Genomic DNA, 8265 nt, shown 5'->3' with positions numbered 1-8265 from the left:
AGCCAAAGTTGGATGCTTAACTGACTGAGCCACCCAGGCACCCCCCTTGACTGTGAATTTATATCTCAAGTCACTACAAAGGCAAGTAAGATGCTATATTTCACTGAAATGTCTTCCATTTCTCACACTCAACCCCTCCCACCACAAAAAGTGCAAATAAACTCCCAAGTCATCAACACCCTAGTGTTCAAAGCAGCTAGTGTCCCTGACTGGATTCATCTAACGGTAAAACAGATGACGATGAAAGATAGATACACAGATACATTTCTATGCATGCGACATTTGCCCTTCTGGGACTTTGACTCAACCACAGGGAAGTGGTTTAGGACCCTTTTGTTATCTATTCTCTCTGTTCACTTTCCTTGGACCTCTAGACAGCAAAAACTAATTCAAATGGGTTGAGGAAGTCAAAATAAATTCTAGGCTCGTGTGTGACAATAAATGTATTCATTTCTGGAGCAGGCAGAAAGTTCTAGTAAGCTCATAAAATGTCAGTAAGTAGGGATGGAGTCGACTAAAGTGACCAAAATTATATGTAATTAGTATTAGATGTGTATTCATGCAAGGCACTTGCCAACACAGGGCCTCCTGTGGCTCTGTTGACCTGGTGACCAGAATCTCTGTGCAGGTGTGAACAATACTCATTTGCTCCTCATAGAGGACGTCTCTTGCTTTTGCTTTTCTTGTCTCTATTTCTCTTCTTGCTGGTATCAGCACAATTGTTTTCCTTTGGAGAGCAGCCCCAAACCTAAGAAAGCACGATTGGGATCGAGCTATGGGGATGGGTGAGAACCCAGGCACAGTGGGAGTTGAGTTGATGAGGGCTGGGTGCACAACCTTGTCTGGATTGGTGAGAAGCAGTCCCTGGATGTTGCTAGAGGTGCTGAGCAATGGAAGCCTCCTTTCTGCTGGGGTTGCTAACCCGAGTCAGTGTGAGCCTGAAGCTGTTGGTGGCTATTACTGGTTATCCATTCCTGCAGAACAAATGGCCACTAACTTTGTGGCATACAACAGTATACATAGGGGCGCCTGGGTGGCTCAGTCGGTTAACCGTCTGGCTTTAGCTCAGGTCATGATCTCATGGTTCATGAGTTCAAGCCCCGCATCAGGCTCTGTGCTGACAGCTCGGAGCCTGGAACCTGTTTCGGATTCTGCGTCTCCCTCTCTCTCTGCCCCTTCCCTCCCCAAATAAATACATATTTAAAAAAGAAGAATAAATAAAACAACGTACATTTATTATCTCACAATTTCTGTGGATTAGGGGCTTGGGTGTGACTGAGCTGGGAACTGTGAATCAGGGTGTCTCAAGGTGTCAGACAAGGCTGGGTCTCGTTTTCAGGAGCTCAGTCAAGCGCTGAAGTGTCAGGCCAAAAATGAAAGCATCAAGCCTCTACTCTTGGCGTGATGGTGTAAGCAAGAGGCTGAAACTGGCGAAAGTACCTTGTCTCCCTGTTGCATTTTCCCCCATGGAATGCCACAGGGGGATCAGCACAGACGTGGGGGTCATCTTGCTGTTGAAAGAACCTGAATGAAAGGCTCCAGTTGTTTTATGGATCTTAGAGATTGGGAGGTGGGAGTGCAGAGGGTGAGAGAGCAGGGCTGGGGTGGAAAATTACTGGTACTGACTCACGGTGGAGGAAGTGTCTGCAAGGTCCTGTCCTCCCTCCAGAAGGAGGTCTTGGCACAGGTATCTGAAAAGGACCTCTGCCCAAGAACTCAGATGAAGAGACCTAGGAATGAAGGCACCAGGCCTAGGAATGACTGCAGACATGTGCAAGAGCATGACTGGCCAGAGGGGTGTGGTCCTTGATGCGTCTCCCTTCAGAGACTGCCGTGTGCCTGCCATGCACCAGGGCTGGTGTGGGGAGGGCAGCTTTCCCTGTGAGACCTGCCAGGTGAAGCCTTTGTCACTGCCTCTGGGCAGGCCTGAGAAGTCACACGTAGGCTTTTAACCAGGAGCTGGACACCCTATTCATCAGAAGCCTTGACTGGAGAATCATTGGCATCCAATCTCTCTCGGTGGTTGTTGGTAGGAGTCAGTTCCTTGTGGGCTGTTGGACAGAGGACCTCAGCTCCTCGCTGGCTGTTGGCCAGAGGCTGCCTTCAGTTCCTTGCCATATGCCTTTCCACGTGGCAGTTTATTTCATGAAAGCCTGCAAGCTGAGAAGGCAATATAGAAAGTGTGCTAGCAAGCCGTAAGTCACAATCTCATGTAACCTGATCACAGAAGTGCCATTCCATTAACATTGCTGTATGCTATTGGTTAAGCTTGGGTTACTCAAGGGGAAGGGACTATACAAGGCCATGAATACCAGAAGGTGGGAATCTCCAGGGCCTTCTTAGAAGCTGCCATCACGGGGCGCCTGGGTGGCGCAGTCGGTTAAGCGTCCGACTTCAGCCAGGTCACGATCTCGCGGTCCGTGAGTTCGAGCCCCGCGTCGGGCTCTGGGCTGATGGCTCAGAGCCTGGAGCCTGTTTCCGATTCTGTGTCTCCCTCTCTCTCTGTCCCTCCCCCGTTCATGCTCTGTCTCTCTCTGTCCCAAAAATAAATAAAACGTTGAAAAAAAAAAAAAAAAAAAAAAAAAAAGAAGCTGCCATCACAATGGCTTTCTGGCAACATAAAGGGAGAGTCTACTTGAGATTGAAACAAGCCCAGAGGCAAACAAAGCTGAGAAATAGGAGGGAGACAGATACTTATGGCACCACTTAAGCCCTTGGATCCAGATACTTCCAAAGCCAAGCACCTATTGGCGAGGGGGACAGAGGATCTGCAGTGGGCTCTGTGCTGACAGCAGAGAGCCCGATGTGGGGCTCGAATTCACCAACTATGAGGTCATGACCTGAGCCGCGTCTGACGCTTAACCAACTGAGCCACCCAGGCGCCCCTAAAGATTCCAGTTTGCACTTGATTCCAGTTTTAGTCGCTTGAGTCTTGAGACTTGAAAAGACTTTTCAGTTTTATGTTTTCCTGATTAACATAAAAATAAGTTGGCCAGATTCTTTGGGTGTCTTGGGATAGAGATGTGCTGAGGTCACGTCAAGGACAAAGTGTTTGCTGAAGGGATGCTGGTGGTCTGGCACCCACCTGGAGCCCTGTTGTGGAGTAGGTCAGTTTTGGAGCTCAGAGGTCTCTGTCTCTCCAGGTGCCTCTTTCTCTCTGTGAATCTGTTGTTTTTGCACTGGTGATGAGCCATTTCTCCTCTATTCTCTGTATGTTTTTACCCAAACTCCCTGCTGCCTCTGATTTTCAGCCTGTGCAAGACTCTCAATGGCCCCTTTACACCCCCTGTACAGCTTCTTTCTGCATTAGCTCCTGCCATTTACACCTGCCTGTTTCTCCTTCTATACCAGTGCAGATTCAAGAGGTCAAATCTGATTGGTCCAGGTCATCCTGTGGAGCAAGTCTGTTCCATAGGTGATTTGTTTGACAAGTTTGTGGACTGGTGGTCAGGTGGGTTGGGTCGGATTCCTGGGGCTTCCTAGGAGCTGTGGGCATGGTAGGCACAAAGACACAAAGCAAGCTGTTTTTCATGAAGATGGTCGAGATTCCAGTTTGAACAATCACTAATTTTTTTTTTTTTAATTTTTTTTTTTTCAACGTTTTTTATTTATTTTTGGGACAGAGAGAGACAGAGCATGAACGGGGAAGGGGCAGAGAGAGAGGGAGACACACAGAATTGGAAACAGGCTCCAGGCTCCGAGCCATCAGCCCAGAGCCTGACGCGGGGCTCGAACTCACAGACCGCGAGATCGTGACCTGGCTGAAGTCGGACGCTTAACCGACTGCGCCACCCAGGCGCCCCGAACAATCACTAATTTGATAGCACTAAAACCTGAATGAATGAGGCTTCACTGAGTTTTAGCATGATTTGGGAGAACTGGTTTCTATTTCTGGCTCCTTTTTAACAAGGAGATTATCTGCATTAACTAAGGACTCTTTCTGTTGCAAATGAACAACATCCAATTTAAACAGGCACAGATCCAACATGGAATTTGCTGGCTCACGTATCTGCAAAGTCCAAAGGTAGTTCTTGCTTCAGGCTTCGTGCCATCCAGAGGTCAAACAGTGTCAATGTCATCATGTCATGATGTCTCTCTCTCTCTCTCTCTAGGAGCTACCTTCCTCTGTGTTGGCTCATTCTCAAGCAGCCTCTTTTGTCTTGGGGACAAGATGATCCCCTGCAGCCCCAGGCTGACATCCTCTCTCCTTGGCAGCACTGGCTGGAAGAGAGATTCCTTCTTCCCGGTGGTCCTACCTAAGGTTCCCAAATAGAGTCTCATTGGCTTGGCTTGGTCACCTGTGCATCCCAGAACCAATGGCTAGAGGAGAGGGATGCAATGCTTTGATTGGCCAGTCTCTGGTCACATGACCATCCCCATGCCTGCCACCTAAACCGTAAGCAATGAGAGTGACAGAGGAGTGGGCTGTTAGTAGTTCTTGAAAGAGAAATGAATGCTAGGAAAAACAACACTAGTGTCTACACCTGCTAACCTGTCCGTTTCTGCCTCCCAGTCTCTAAAAGCGTGTGTTGTTTGTGGACGGATCCTGCTAACATCCTCTGAGCCTACCAACATGTTTGCAGGTGACTTCTAGAACTTGCTCTTTCTTTTTTTCTTTTTTTTAATTGAAGTGAGCTTCACATAACCTAAAATTTACCATTTTAGAGTCAACAAAGCGGTGGCACTCAGTGTGCAACTACCACCTCTGTCTAGTTCCAGAACATTTTTCATCCTCTCAAAATAAAGCCCCATGCCCATTAAACAGTTGCTCCTCAGTCATTCCTCCTTGCACTCCTGGTGACCACCAGTCTGCATTCTGTGTCTACCTATTCTGGGTGTTTCGTACAAATGGAATCATAAAATATATGGCCTTTGTTTGGTGTGTGGCTTCTTTCACTTAGCATAATGTTTTCAAAGATTTTTTTTTTAAATAATGTTTTTTATTTATTTTGAGAGAGGCAGAGAGAAGGAGAGAGAGAATCCTAAGCAAGGTCCGTGCTGTCAGCACAGAGCCTGACACAGGGCTTGATCTCACAAACCACGAGATCATGACCTGAGTTGAAATCGAGAGTTGGATGCTTAACCGACTGACACACACCCAATGCCCTGAGCATAATGTTTTCAAGGTTCATCTACATTGTAGCAAAGTATGGGTGCTTCACTCCTTTTTATGGGCTGAGTAATATTCCATTGTGTGTATATCCAGAATTTGCTTGGTTCTTATTTTATCTTATTTTTTTTATGCTTAATTGTGGTAAAACACACATCACATAAAATTCACCATCTTAACCGTTTTTAAGCACAGCTATGTGGCATTAAATACATTTGCACTGTTGGGTAACCATTGCCATCATCCATCTCTAGAACTTTCCTCATTCTCTCCCCTGCCCCCTCCTCTGGCCCTGGCAGCACCATTCTACTTCCTGTCTCTAGGAATTTGACTACTTTAGATACTTCATGTAAATGGCATCATACAATAGTTGTCCTTTTGAGACTGACTTATTTCATTTGGCATGATGTCCTTGAGATCATCCATGTTATAGCTTGTGACAGGGTTTCCTTCTTTTTTTTTAACTTAAAAAAATTTTTTTAAATGTTTATTTATTTTTGAGAAAGAGAGACCGAGCTTGATCAGGGGAGGGGCAAAGAGAGAGGGAGACACAGAATGTGAAGCAGGCTCCAGGCTCTGAGCTGTCAGCACAGAGCCCTACGCAGGGCTTGAACTCATAAACCATGAGATCATGACCTGAGCTGAACTTAGATGCTCAACCGACTGAGCCACTCAGGCACCAAAGGCTTCCTCCTTTTTAAAGGCTGAATAATATTGCAGGTAGGGATAGATCACATTTTGCTTATCCATTCATTCATGAGTGCACATTTGGGGTTGTTTCCACCTCTTGGCTACTGTGAATAATGCTGCTGTGAAAATATCTCTTCAATATCCTGCTTTCAGTTCTTTTGGATATAGACTCAAAAGTAGGATTGCTGGGTCATATAGTAAGCCTACTTTCAATTTTTAGAGGAAATAGACTTGCTTTTTTTTATTTAAAAAAAATTTTTTTAAATGTTTTTATTTATGTTTGAGACAGAGAGAGACAAAGTATGAGCAGGGGAGGGGCAGAGAGAGGGAGACACAGAATCTGAAGCAGGCTCCAGGCTCCGAGCTGTCAGCAGAGAGCCCGATGCGGGGCTCGAACTCACAAACCGTGAGATCATGACCTGAGCTGAAGTCAGATGCTTAACTGACTGAGCCACCCATGAGCCCCAAGACTTGCTCGTTTTTAAAATTAATTTTCTTGGAAACCAATTTGACAGTAAATTTCATATATTAAAAAATAAAAAAAATTAAAAAAAATAAATAACATTAATTTTCTGTCTAATTTTTTCCTAAAGATATTTTACGTAGAAGATGACAGCGTGAACATAAAGAGTATCTTAAAATGCTTTGAGACACCTGGCTGGCTCAGTTGGTAAAGCAGGCGACTTGACTCTTGATCTCGGGGTTTTAAGTTCGAGCTCCATGTTGGGTGTAGAGATTACTTCAAAATAAAATCTTTAAAAATAAAATAAAATGCTTTGAAATTCTCATAGCAGAAAAGCAAAAATCTCAGTATAAAAAACCTAACAAGTGGCATGCTGGAGACCAAGATCTCGGTCAACTTCCAGAACAATGTCTCAGCCCAGCTTCCATGGCCAACAGCCTGTGCCTGGATCCTCTGATGTCACAATCCCAAATCAAGCATGGCCTCAACAACAGTTTCTGAATCACGGCCATAGGACAGAGGGTTGGGTTTTGTTTTGTTTTTTTTTTTTTTTTGCCTTAGGCCTGCCTGGTGAAACTCTTTCTCTAGCAGAAGCACAATGAGTAAACTGGAATGAAGCCACTCCACCAAATAACCACATCAGTGAATTTCCTCCCCTCACTCAACAAACAAAAACAACCTGCGGTTTCTCAGACTCATTCATTTGAGGCTACCCAAGGACAGCACCTACGGAAACTCCCTGCCTAGACACACACACACATACACAGACACACACACACACAGACACACACACACAGACGCACACACATACACACACACAGATGTGTGTCAATAAATATAACATTTGTTTTTCTTTTCTTCCTTTTTAAAAATTGCTTTCCCCACTTCCTTTAATACGTGAACAGTGCTGTGAGTAATCAGTAAATATTGAGCACCTCTGCTGTATGCCAGGAGCCTCCGTACTTCTCCAGGGCTGGGGTTTTAACCTGGATTTCTGGGGCACTTCTTGGTTTCTGGGTGAAAACAAACACTTACTGTGGACATTTGCAGGAGTGCTTGGCTCCTTCCGCTCTGGCTGGCAGAACTGCCTCTCTGCCCAGACCTGCTTTGGACTCTGCAGACCACTCAGCACAGACCAAGTGGCTTTCTTCTCAGCTGGTTGTCAGCCTTCAGCAAGTCCCTGAAATTTCTGAACTTCCACTTTCCTCAGTTGTCTGACAAGGGAGAAAATGAAAAGCCATGATTGCATGATTAAGTAATTCATGACCCCATTGTGTTAGCCATTTTATTTTATTTTATTTTATTAAAAAAGTTTTTTTAACGTTTATTTTTGAGACAGAGAGAGACAGAGCATGAACGGGGGAGGGTCAGAGAGAGGGAGACACAGAATCCGAAACAGGCTCCAGGCTCTGAGCTGTCAGCACAGAGCCCGACGCGGGGCTCGAACTCACGAACTGTGAGATCGTGACCTGAGCCGAAGTCGGCCGCTTAACCAACTGAGCCACCCAGGCGCCCCAGCCATTTTAAAGAAAACATTTTTGGAAATGTATTTAACATCAGGAAATGTTCAAAATAAAATATTAAAAGAGGGCTAATGCAGAATTATGTATATATTCTTATGTGGATCACATACTCTGCATATATTGTTAAAAGCATGAATATAGAACTTCGTGGAGGTTGAAACATTTGAAATAAATGACAGGGTAATAAAAGTGTTAGGTACCCTTTTCACTTAAAAATTGACCACAGAGGCCCAATCCAATCTGGAACATAGTATCTCAAACTTAAAATGTAAATTTTCTTTGACCCACTTTTAGGATTTTTTTATCCTCAAGAGAAAACAACCAACCCAATAAGGGCCTCATGCAAAAGGGTAAGTATTGCAGAGATGTTTCTAGAGCATAATAGTGAGAATGCCTTCCATGTTTCCAAAGGCGGGGGTTTGTGTTTATAAACAAGTGACGATCCATACAATGGAATCTTGCAGCTATTAAAAATGTTG

The 8265-nt window shown here is 44.9% G+C and overlaps 1 long non-coding RNA gene across 1 annotated transcript; it reads right to left on the bottom strand.

Moving 5' to 3' along the window:
- Positions 1–1216: 1216 nt before the first annotated feature.
- On the bottom strand, positions 1217–7477 carry LOC131489263 (uncharacterized). Its single transcript, XR_009250450.1, has 2 exons — positions 7299–7477; positions 1217–2160 (listed from the first exon to the last, which is right to left on the bottom strand). It is a non-coding gene; the product is annotated as an uncharacterized LOC131489263 (long non-coding RNA).
- Positions 7478–8265: the final 788 nt, after the last annotated feature.

This window comes from Neofelis nebulosa, chromosome 11 (genome assembly GCF_028018385.1).
Source record: "Neofelis nebulosa isolate mNeoNeb1 chromosome 11, mNeoNeb1.pri, whole genome shotgun sequence".
NCBI lineage: Eukaryota > Metazoa > Chordata > Mammalia > Carnivora > Felidae > Neofelis > Neofelis nebulosa.
This window is presented reverse-complemented; position numbering and strand designations above follow the sequence as displayed.